We start from the raw sequence: 13175 nt of genomic DNA on the forward strand, positions 1-13175 counted from the left end.
AAAGTAGTAGTCAAGATAATGAATGTACAATTTTCAGAAATCCAAATTAACACAAAACTCCATGATGAACTCCAAAAACATCAAAAATTTAAAAAAGAGCAGGATCCACTAGATAATATTCAAAAACTTAACCACAAAAATATCATAGACTGCAGGCAATAAGAATAGACTCCCTGTCCATAGGGCTGGAGTTGACCCAGAGGGCTTCAGCTGACAGGAGAACAGGGAGGTGTAGTTAGTGTCAGAGAAGATGTAGGGACAGGCTGGCAGCAGGGGGCCATTCAGGACTCTTCACCAACCAGTATGGAAGTATTTCAATATTGTAATAATCTACACAGCCACCATGGTTTGAGCCATGGAACACCAGCCTATGAGTAAAGGTGGAATTAGTCATTCCAAGAGCACTCTGTCACTGACTGTAAGACTTTCTAACAAAGTAAACCACCACTTGAATGAAAGAGTCAAAGTCAAATGAATTCTTTATAAATTTCTATTCCATGCAGGTCATACATTCTGATTATTGCTGCTAGCAATATTAATTAAATTACAGAGAATGTTGTCAACTGGCTTTTGGTGATAACTTTCCCTAAAACTCAATGAAAATCAGTACAAGGAATTCTGTACCCATATAGTATTTTTGCCATATGTTCTTCATTCTTTTCGTTTTTTTTTTTTTTTTTTTTTTTTTTTTTTGTAGGGGGACTAATTTGCTCTTCATGTATTTAGAACTGTACAATAGCTAATATTTAAATGCAATCTTAAAAAATTGATTAAAAAGTTATTTTAAAGTCACTTGATAATTTTTGAAACACCTAGGAATTTGAAAATGTGCATTTGAAAGTGAAATTCCCAGTGTAGTTTTTTAATGTCTTCCTCAAAAACAAGAAAGAAAACAAGTGCTTCAGTTTTGGCTCTCACAAAGGGCCTGGCTCCTTGATGGCTCTATTCCCCTTAAATAAATGTTGAAGGGTTAATGGAGCCTTGGAGAGCACCCTCCCCACATCATAGTAAGGCTTGGTCTTCACAGTAGTAAAAGTAGTGACCATAGTACCCCATGGCATCACTGTGTGATCCTTTTCTATCTTGGCAGCAGCAACAAGGTAAAGGATTTGTCAGGATTTCAATTCACTGGGTTCTATGTAAGAAAGCTCTGCAGTGACAGAGCCCAGTGCTGAGCTACTGAGGGTGGGCCCACTGATCAGAAAGAAGCTCTACATCCTGGAAGTCTGTTTCTTGAACAAATTCAGAGGACAGTGGTCAGGGCCAGCAGACCTTCTGAGGATTGCCAGTCCTCTGTAATCTGCAGGCGTAAATCCTTGGACCTGGTGTTCCACTCAAAGGTGAACTCTTCCTCCCAAAGCAAGGTGAGTAGTGTTCTTGGCTAGGGTGCTGATGAACCTCTGGACAGGATCATTCAGCTGGGCAATGCACAAAGGGTTAATGCTGCCCAGAGTCCCAGGATCATTTAACAGTAAGGTGCAGAATTTCTTCACCAGTGGCTTTAGTTCATGAGCCCTTGGAGATTTAGGAGGACAGGATTCCTGAGCAGTAGATGAAGTGCACTATAGATTCTGAGCTTACTTTATGTCTGTGGGCTTGGTGCTCAGAACCACAACAGAAAGGTGGAACCCACAAAGTGGTCTGAAATTTCCTTAAGGGTTTCAGATACTTCATTTGTCTCACCCACCTGGCCCTCCTCTGATGCTCTAGGCTGGATCTTAATTGTCACTTTTGGCACATGGATGCAGGACCACCTAATCTGGATTTCTTCTCTCTTATTTCAAGTGTAGCTCCAGATGTAGATAAACCAGGGAGAGCTGCATGTCATACAGCTGGTGTCCTGAGCCCACAACCCAGGGCGCTACACCCTGAAATGAAGGGTCTTGCCCACCATGTGACAGGCCACCACCTTCTCCTGGGCTGACTGGACCATGCTGGAGACTTCTCCAACTGCCAGCTCCTGGAGCTTCAACCACTGGTTATGCTAAAAGGAGACCTGCAGGGGGCATCCCTTTCCTTTTGGCCTCATGGTTCAGGGCAAACACTTAGGCTACCTGCCACTGTTTCTTATAGCTGTTCAGCATTAGAATCTAAGAAAGCAGTGCATAGGACTCCCAGCACTGATCCTCTTTGGGCTCTGCCAACTGTCAGGATGGGGGTCACACCCTGGCCAGCACACACTACATCAGGTGACCAAGGCCTCAACAAAGAACGACATCAGCATGCACTACTGATCATCACTGAGCCAGCAGCCCAGCAGGGCCATGATGTTGGTGCATATCTTACCTACCTTGCACTGCTTTCCCAGAGCAGCCCCCTTGCCAGGACAGGGAGCCTATGGTCAGTGAGCTCAGGACATCCACTTGAGGCCATCCAGGGGCTGGAGGGAGGACCACAGGCCCATGTCTGGCTAGGCCAAGCCTGGCTAGGTGCAGAGCCATGAGGCCTGAGGCCACATGAGGCAAGCAGAGAGAGAATACCTGGCTGCAGCCAGGTGGCTGTGGCCAGGGATTGCACCCCAAGCCCAGCACCACCTGAGAAAAGGGTACACAAAAGCAGACCTGACAGAAGAAATACCTAACTGGCATATATCTCTTCATTCTTTTATAAATTGAATGTCTGAAATATCATTGTTATTATCATTACTGAGATTCAATGAAAAGCACTGTCAAACTAACAACATAATTCTTTACCGAACTACAAAAATAGCCTCAAAGAACAAAAGACCCCCGAATCGCAAAAATAATCCTGAGAAAAAAGAGAAATGCTGGAGATTTCAAAATACTGTTTCAAAACATACTGCAGAGCGATAGTAACAAAAATAGCATGGTCAGAGCATAAAAGCAGACATGTAGACTAATGAATTGAAATAGACAGCATAGAAATGAACTCACACAACTACAGCCATCTGATTCTTGACAAAGGTAACAAAACCATGTGCTGGAGAAAAGACAGGCCCTTAACAAACAATGCTTGGAAAACTAAATATCCATATGTAGAAGATTGAAACTGGATCCCTATTTCTCACCTATGTCAACTCAAAATGGATCAAAAACCTTAACAAAATACCTGAAACTTTGAAAGGCATTGATCTTGCCGAGTCAGATGGCGATCATCAAGAATACAAAAAAGAAAAAAAAAAGAAATGAGTGCTGGTGAGGATGTGGGGGAAATGAAACACACACTGTTGGTGAGAATTTAAATTAGTACAGCCATAGGGAAATCAGGATAGAGGTTCCTAAGGATACTAAATATAATACTACTTATGATTCAGATATGCCATTCCTTGAAAGAATTAAAGTCAGCAAGCTATCCTATAGTTTATTGTTTCTTGTGAATTGCAGTATAAGAGACAAGTTGTGGAATCAGACCAGGTGTGTCTGTCAATGGATGAATGGGTAAAGAAAATGTGATAAACACACACACACACACACACACACATACACACACACTGGAGCATTATCCCATTGTCCAGTCATAAAGAACAATAAAATTATATCATTCCTAGGAAAATAAATATAATAGAGATCATAATAGTAAGTAAAATAAGCCAGACACAGAAAGACAAGTATTACATAATTTCCCTCATATGTGAAATCTAGGGGTAAAAAAAGACATGAAAGTAGCAGGGAGACTTATTATAGAAGATGACAGAGAATGGGGGAAATAGAGGGTCATGGGCCTTTCTGTCACTCTTGACATACTTAGAATTAGAAGTGCAGTCCCAGCTCCCAACTTTAAGAGCACTCCTTGCTGAATTCTGTACCTGGTGTTACATCCAGACTTCAAAGCTTTTCTTTTAGCTCTTTAAGAACACTGGTGCCTCAGGGCATTAGTCAAATTTCCACCACTATAATAAATACCTGACATAACCAACCAATAAAGAGAAAAGATGTATTCTGGCTCACAGTTTTGGAATCCATGATTGATCAGACCTACTTTTTTTCCTCTGGTGTTGGACAAATTATTGCAAAAGGAGGGCATGGCCAAGCAAAACTAATACTCTCAAAGCCAGGAAAGAGAGAGAGAGAGAGAGAGAGAGAGAGAGAGAGAGAGAGAGAGAGAGAGAGAGAGAGAGAGAGAGAGAGGCAGAGAATTGGTCTTAAAATCCCCTCTAAGAGGACACCCCTGATAACTTAAAGACTTCTCACTGGCCCCAATTTCTAACAGGTTAAACCAGGTCCCAAGAGCACCACTCTGGGAACCAAGCCTTTACATCATGGACTTTTGTAGGACATTCCAAATCCCAATTCTAATATATCCAAAGTGTAACACTACCTCCATAGTGTGCAATTATAGCACACTACTTTAGGATAATGCTGTTGCTGTGTTTACCAAAGCCCTCTCTTTAGCAATGTTTAGGGGCCTGAAAGGATGTGCCAAACTAGTTTGTTTGTTTGTCTTTAGTCTCTTTTATGCTGTCCCTTTTTCATATAAGCTTCAGTTCCTATATCTTTATCTGGCAACATCTACTCTAAGATTTCATGAGCACTTTAATTTGTTTTTATGAGAGTCGTGAGCACCGTAGGGAAAAAAAGGCTGCCAATAAAAATTCAGGAAAAGAATGTCTTTTAAAAGTATTTCAAGAATTAAAATATTGTAGTGTCTACCTTTTTCCCTAAGATATGTATGGCATATAAATATTACATAGTTGTTGCTTAAATCAATTTTATGATGTATCCAGAAATTCACATTTCTGCACTCACAGCTCATCCAATAATCCAAAATGTCAAACACATTTTTTTCTGAATTATTCAGCTTTCTGTTGCTGTGAAAAAATACCTGTGAAAAACTTAGAGGAGGAAAGATTTAGGCTAATGACTTCAGAGGTGTTCATCCATAGTCACAGGGCTCCATTGATTCTGGGCCTCTGGTGAGGCAGAACATCAAGGGCAGAATAATGCTGTTCACCTCATGGCCAGGAAAGTGTGGAGGGCACCAGAGACAAAATGAACCTTCAAAGGCATACCCCAAATGACCTACTTCCAAGTGGGCCCAACTTCCTAAAGTGTCCATCACCTCCCCAATAGTGCCACCAACTGGGGACCAAACATCTAACACAAAAGTCTTTGGGGGACATTCCAGATGCAAACTATAACATTTTCCTAAAACAAAATGCTAAAAATAAGACAGTTGTAGCTCTTACAAGAGTCTTTTAAAATTGCACACCAATTTCACATCTTTAAGTATGGCCCCGATTAAGAAAACTGTATGTCCCCAGGTTCCAAAGTGAACACCACACTTTGTAAATTATCAAGCAATGCATCAAAATTAAGTGGCATAATTGTAGAAATAGGTTTAAAATCTTAAACTCTCAGCACTTTTTCTTCTGATTATACTTAGATTTTAAAAAAAGTCAATTATCACCAGGTGCAGTGGCATTCACCTTTAATACCAGAAGCTTGGGAGGCTGAGACAGGAGAATTGCAAGTTCAAATCCAGCCTTAGCAACTTAGGAAAGACCTAAGCATTTTAGTGAGAACCTGTCTCAAAATAAAAAAAAAAATAAAAATAAATAAATAAATGAAAATGGCTGGGAATGTGGATCAGTGGTTAATCCCCCTTGGTTCAATTCCTGGTACCAAAAAAAAAAAAAAAAACCCAAAACATAATTTGTCAATGCATACCCAAATAATCAGTTTTAGTACTTCACAGCACAGTGAGGGTATTATAGTTCAAAATATACTGTCATACATTTTTATAAAATAGACCAGACCCCACAATCTAGGGAGACCCCCCACACCAGCAAATAGAGGGTGAGGGTTTCTCTTTCATCAATCCTGATGTCCAGAAATTACTAGAGATGCTAATGACCAAAATAGCAGAACAAAAAATATGAAAGGAAAACACTAAGAATGGGTCCTCTTTCAAACCAATGATCCCAGACCACTACCTGGGTTCTCTAGGAAAAATGTTGAAGTCACTGAGTGAAAATAGAGAGACCACTGCACAACTCTCTGGAACACAAAAGGGAAACCAGAACCGCTTCCTGGTTCTCAGCATTTTTTTTTACCACAGGCCTCAGTGGACTCCTCAGAGCATAAATGTAGCCAGATATTCTGGGGCCTGCCCTCTCTGCACAGTGAGTCCCTGGTGGATACTGCCTGGGTCTCTGAGAGGGCTTCCTCTGCACAATCTAAAGCTGTTACATTTAACAAAGTCTCTGACTATTCCCCAGACAATCTTAGGCTGAAGAATATCCACAGCTTTACAAGGACCAGCTCTTGCCCAACTATGTGGCTCAATCTCAATTTTTAACAAAAACACTGTACCCATCTGTGGCTCAGGTCCAGAACCACACCCACTTCACATCCTCTGATCCCAAACTTTCACCTTCTTTTCCACCCCAGAAGAGGACCCAGAGAACAATTTGCCCTACATCCCAACAGGAGGTATGGCCTCTCAGCCCAACTGAAAATGAGCATGTGGAATGGTACTTGCAGAAGCAACAGAAACAGAGGAAGTGTTTTACTCTCTTTGCTCCAAAAATCTCAGGGAGACAATAGCCAATTCACTTTCAACCATCACCAGGGCAGTTGCTCCTCCTTGACCCTCCAAGTCTGCCTCCATACTTCCTAGGGATTCTAACAGCATCAAGCTCCAGGAGCAACCAGAGCAACACAGTCTAGAGAGGTTTATTGCACATGAACACAGGCCTGGCCCTTACTGCATATTTCAAGCATTCCAGGACTTGATACAGCCTCAGAGCAAATTCCTAAGGAAGTTTTGTGGGTGCCAGGCAAAAGATGAGCCCCTTCCTGGCCACCCAGCCCTCTTAACTTGCTTGTGAAAGCAGCATAGGTTTGCAGAAGGTAAGGCCCGGGTGCTCTGTAAAGCTCCCCTAAGGGACCAGAGCAAGACTTAGAGAAGGGCCCAGAAGGTCTACCCTGGAATTCAAGAAGCACCTCAGTAAAGGTTCTGGAAAATGAAAAGGTGGATTCAGAAAGTGACTTGATGAGGCCATGGAAGTGTGACTCAGGAAGCGACATATCTATGGGTTCAAACAAGAAACTTCTGGAAAAAACTCCTGCAACACCATCTGAGCAGAAAGTTGGTACAGATCAAGGAGGACATAATCCCCACATATATGTATGGATCCTGCCTTGATGCCAACACTCACAAAAAAGAAGAAAAAACCCCCAGCAATCTAGCATCCTCCAAGGATCATCAATCTCTGGTGAACACCTCTCAGATTCCTTCCTTCCTCGATCCAGGAACTCAATACTATAAACAAATATTATGACATCTTGGGTGAGACACAGGTTGAATCCACACCTCCAAGGCCTTCGATACCATAATCACAACTTTGGTGAGAGACCACCCTTGCCCCTTCCACAGTCAGAGTTTCCCTTGGTCTCCTATGATTCCAGGGCCAACTCCATTGCCAAGGTTGCCAGTTTCCCAGAAGGACTTCATTGGAAAGGTCCAGGAGAGAAGATGATTTAATGTCAGTTCCCACCCTGCAGAGTCTCCTCCCTGATTCCTCATCTGCAGAGATGCACAAGGCCAGGATAAGAATCCCAATGGGTAGCACCCATGAGCCCTCAGTGGTCCCTCCAAATACACAGGAGGACCAGCTGCCTTCTCTGCCTTACACTTATAGTCTCTTGGGCAGAACCCAGCACAGAAGGATTATCATGAGAATTGCAAGAGGCAGCCTCAAGCCCAGTCCACGCTTGGCAAAGGCCAAGTATGAGCTATGAGAGAACTGTGGAGGTATAGCCTCAGGAAACATCTACTGTGGTATGGCAATATTGGAAATCAAAGTACCTCCCAGTCTTCAAGATCTGAAGAGACCAGGAAGACAGAGGTGAAGGGGAAACCTCCTGAATGGGAAGTGACAGTCCCACACCTCCCTGCCAGAGAAATGTTAGATCCTCCAGAACCTATATTGAGAAGAGGAAGAATCACTTTCTGCAGTCGCTATACTCCAATAAAAAAGGCAGAGGGCAGGAAGATTCCTTGCCACTGCCCAGATCCAGTGTCAGTCACAGCAGACTATGAATGAATAATGGGATAGCTGAAGCCCAGAACATCATGACAATTGTTCAATGAATCCTGGTGGACAAGATGAGGCATCAGCATGGAAGTGGTCCTCCAGAGTTAAACTGACATGAAGAGGAGCCCAAGACCCTTGTGGCAGGCAATCTTGTCATCAGAAGACTCCTTTCTACACAAAGCGAAGAAGAATTATATGGCCTGTAGTCACTATGCCAGCCCCAAGGGCCACAACCTTCCTATTAAGAATAGATGGATCAGAGATAAGCACGGCAATTAGGCCTTGCTGCTCAGGGAGCCTGTACCACCAGCCAGTCCCTGTCAGCATTGGCCAAGTGGGGTAGGCATCTCAGGCCACTTCCATCATTACCCAACATTCTGTCTTCAAAAAGGTTTAATCTGTTCAAACATATCATATTTTTTAGTTTACATGGTAAGAAAGAAAAGTTTCTTTCAGAAAAAAAAAATCAGTCCATACAGACAATGACTATTTTGCCTCATGTACATTCTTTGTGTGCTAATGGCTTCTTCCTATGGAGACATCTATTGCTTTCTAATTGACTTTTTTCTCATTAGAGATAGTGGCTTCTCTCTATGCCATGTTGAGACATAGGGAAGGGGTCAACCCCCTTGTGTCCCCTTCTGGGCAGAACTATTTGTGCAGTAACTGTCCAATGCTTTGGCATCATAACTTCAGAGTGAAATGTTTGAGAAAAATATTACACATTTTAGCCAAGGAAGAAGGTAGAGTGGCTTGGGGTCATCTTAATTGGTGCCATAGACAGAAAGTTCATGCCTTTCCAGTGCCAACCACCAGGTTGGAGGAAAGGGTCACCAGAGGCTGAGTTGTTCACCCTATTGCACCCTAGGCCTGCCTCTGTGCTGGCTCCCAGACCACAGGCCTGGAGAAATGCAAAAGGAAGCAAATCCTTCAAGCAGAGAAGATAGATTTCTGAGGGGTATATTAAGAAGCCTATACACCACTGCCTCTTGAATTCCAGAAAGGAAGAGTTGACAATTGGTGGAAAAGCCATGACTAGGGCACTCTGGTTGTGACTTGTAGTATAGTGATATGTACACACACATACAGCTCTAGTAATGCTCCCTGGAAGAATTTGGGGCTTAAAAGGACCAAGGAGCCAGCCTGGGGTCACAGAGCAAGTCTCCCAACACCATTTCTTGCTTGTCCCATAGATCCAGGGGAAAGGCAATCAGACAGAATCTATACCCACAGAGGAAGTGACCTACTCAAAATTTAGGAGTTTTCCTGGGTAGGAGAACAGGTCAGGACTGTCCCTTCTGGGTCTTGCTCTGCTTCCAGTCCATATTTCCTCTTCTCAGAGCCTATCCGCATGGGAAAGCAGAAAATCGTCAAAGCAGGGAGAGGATCCATTTCTTTAGGGTGTTCCATGCTGTGCTCCACACACGGTGAGAAGTGGGCATTGTTCAATGGGCCTCATTCATTCCCTGGTGGGGAGTCCTGCTCCAGGAAGCATCATTGAGCTAGAAAACATGGCGTGAGTTCTAACCCCATGCCTATAAAAATCTTCTCTATTCATGGAACTGAGCAGCCCACAGGGTGTGGGTATAGCCATCACAGGCCTCTTCTGGGTCTTTCATTCTCTTCTCCAGAGTAAAAGCAGAAATGGCCCTGGGCTAGGCACTGCTGGGTCCTCATGGACCCAAGTGGCAAATTCTGAGTGGGAGGGAGTTGGACAGGCACAACAAGGCTCCTGAGGGGACAAGTGCCATGAACAGCAATGCCAATGGACCAGACAAAAGCAGGAGGGGGCAAGTCTGTCTCTTCTCTTGCCACCAGCCCCGTCCAAGGAGGCATTCTACTATGTTATCTCTAAGAACAATTCACCTTCATAGACTACAATGCTGTTGACAATGTCAAGCACTTTGACTTCTAAAGAATTCCTACAGGAAGAAATTCCTCCAGCTTTCCTAGACACAGCTATACTTTCTTTCCTTCTCATCACCTTAACAGTATGACACATACAGCACCAGACAGTCCCAAAGGCTTCCCCCTGTGTTCTCTAAAGTCATTCACATTCATAACCATTCTTGTAACACAATCAATTGTAATTATTTCTAGGGCTGATGTGGATTGCTGCATTTTCCAAACAGGTACAGGTCTCTGTGGTTACTCTGAGGTATGCTAGGGTTCCACTTCCTGGGCTGAGTTGTCCTGACTAGAACACATATCTTCCCATAAACATGTGGCCCATGTTTACGGTAACCACAGTTATACAAACCACACAGTTGAATCTAATGTCCACAAAGTTGTTTTTGCATGCTTCATCTTAGGGCTACTTCAACAAGAAAGAAAAATGAGAATGCATACTGAGATCTGATGGAGTGAGTGAAGTTTCAAGCAGCAAACACAAACCCTGTTCAATTTCCAGCTCCATTTCTATTCACCTGTATAGGTCAAAATGCAGTGAGACCTGGAAATACACATTGTTCCTGTGAGCAAGCACTTGCACCTAGAATGCCCACACTTGGTGAGCATAGTTATACTAGGTAAAAGATGAATCCTGCCGAGTATCAAAGAAACTAGACACAAACTATCTTGAACCATAACACAAGCTGTCACTCTAGCCCTAAAACTAACCCCAAAACTAACACAAACCCTGACACTAACCCTAACCTGTTTAGAGAACCATTGATTCTTGGAGTTCCAAACATAGTGAGTCTAGTGGGCTAGCAAAAAGATGAATTCCTGTAGATTATCAAAGAAATCTGACCAAAGAATTGGGGGAGGAATTTTAGTAATTGGGTATTTTCCTGTTTTCTTATAGAGTGCTATGAATAAACTTGTTTTTGTGCACTACAGCTTTGGGCTTCTTCTACAAGAAACAAACCAGACAAAGCTCATGGAGAATTGACTTAGGGTGTGAAGTTTCAAGCATCTAGCCAAACCCTGTTTGATTTGAGGCTGTATTCTCATTCACCTGTACAGTTCCAAATGCAGTGAAACCTGGAAATAAAAATTGGTCCTGACAGCCAACTGTTGCACCTAGAGGCCCCAAACTTGGTGAGAATAATTAGGCTAGTTAAAATATGAATCCTGCCCAGTATCAAAGAGCTTAGCCCAAAACTAACTCTAACCCTAACACTAGTTCTAACACTAGCTCTACCCCTAGCCCTACCCATAATCCTAACCCTAACACTATTCCTAAAAGGTTTAGAGAACCATTGATCCTAGTATTCCCAAAAGTGTGGAGCATAGTGGGGCTAGCAAGCAGATGAATCCAGTGCATTATCAAAGAAATCTCACTAAATAATTTGGTTAGGTATTTCAGTAAATGGGTATTTTCTTGTTTTTTTTCATAGAATGCTCTTGGATAAAGTTGTTTTTGCATGCTTCATCTTGGGCCTACTTCAACAAGAAAGAAACAGGACAATGCATACTGTGATCTGATTGAGTGTGTGAAGTTTCAAGCAGCAAGCACAACCCTTTTCAATTTCAAGCTCTATTTCCATTCACCTGTATATGTCAAAATGCAGTGAAACCTGGAAATACAAACTGTTCCTGAGAACAAACACTTGCACCTAGAATTCCCAAACTTGGTGAGCATAGTAAGGCTAGGGAAAAGATGAATCCTGCACAGTATCAAAGAAACTAGACAAAAACTAACTCGCACCCTAACATAAGGTATCGCTGTAGCCCCAAAACTAACACAAACCCTGACACTAACCCTAACCTGTTTAGAGAACCATTGATCCTTGGAGTCCCAAACTTAGAGAGCCTAGTGGGCTAGCAAAAAGATGAATTCCTGCGAATTATCAAAGAAATCTGACCAAAGAATTTGGGGGAGGAATTTCAGTAATTGGGTATTTCCCTGTTTTCTTATAGAGTGTTCTTGGATAAAATTGTTTTTGTGTGCTTCAGCTTTGGACTTATTTTTTTTAGAGAGAGAGAGAGAGAGAGAGAGAGAGAGAGAGAGAGAGAGAGAGAGAGAGAGAGAGAATTTTAATATTAATTTTTAGTTTTCGGCAGACACAACATCTTTGTTTGTATGTGGTGCTGAGGATCGAACCCAGGCTGTACGCATGCCAGGCGAGCACGCTACCGCTTGAGCGACATCCCAGCCCTTTGGGCTTCTTCTATAAGAAACAAACCAGACAATGCTCATGGAGAACTGATTGAGTGTGTGAAGTTTCAACTAGCTAGCACAAACCCTGTATGATTTCAGGCTGGATTCCCATTCACCCATATATTTCCAAAAGCAGTTAACCTTGAAAATACAAACTGGGTAATTTCCTGTTTTCTTATACAGTGCTCTTCAATAAACTGTGCTTCAGCTTTGGGCTTCTTCTACAAGACGAATATGTTCAGTATCAAAGAAACAATGCTCCGGAGAACTGATTGAGTGTGTGAAGTTTCAAGCAGCTAGCAGAAACCCTCTTTGATTTCTAGCTGGATATCCATTCACCCATATAAGTCAAAAAGCAGTGATATTTTATAATAAAACTGTTGCTGACAGTGAACATTTGGACAATGTAGACCCAAACTTGGCTATCATAGTTAGACTAGGTAAAAGATGAAACCTGCCCCATATCAAAGAAATTAGCCTAAAACTAACTCTAACCCTAACATTAGCACTAACCCTAGCCCTAACCCTAACATTAACCCTAACACCATCCCTAAACTGTTTAGATAACCGTTGATCCTAGGCCTTCCAAAAGCATGGAGCATAGTGGGTCCAGCAAACAGATGAATGCTGTGCAGTATCACAGACATCTGACTAAATAATTTGGATAGATATTTCAGGAAATGGGCATTTTTGTGTTTTTTTTCATACAGTTTAAGTTAATTTTGCATGCTTCAGCTTAGGGCTACTTCAACAAAAAAGAAACAAGACAATGCATTCTGAGACCTGATTGAATGTGTGAAGTTTCAGGCATCAAGCACAAACACCCTTGGATTTCCAGCTCGATTTCTATGCACCCATATAGGTCAAAATGCCGTGAAACCTGAAAGTACAAACTGTTTCTGACAGTGAGCACTTGCACCTACAAGGCCAAAACTTGCCAATCATAGTTAGGCTAGGTAAAAGATGAATACTACTCAGTATCAAAGAAACTAGACAAAAACTAACTCTAACCATAAAACAAGCTCTCACCCTAGCTCAAAAATTAATAAAAACCCTGAAATAACCCTAATC

At 42.3% G+C, this 13175-nt stretch overlaps 1 pseudogene; it reads right to left on the reverse strand.

Moving 5' to 3' along the window:
* Positions 1 to 914: 914 nt before the first annotated feature.
* Positions 915 to 13175, reverse strand: part of LOC124077227 (C2 domain-containing protein 2-like) — a 159212-nt pseudogene continuing 146951 nt past the window's right edge.

This window comes from Marmota monax, unplaced genomic scaffold, assembly GCF_021218885.2.
Source record: "Marmota monax isolate L192 unplaced genomic scaffold, Marmota_monax_Labrador192_F-V1.1 WCK01_AAM20220418_F8-fsc00293, whole genome shotgun sequence".
In the NCBI taxonomy this organism is placed as follows: Eukaryota; Metazoa; Chordata; class Mammalia; order Rodentia; family Sciuridae; genus Marmota; species Marmota monax.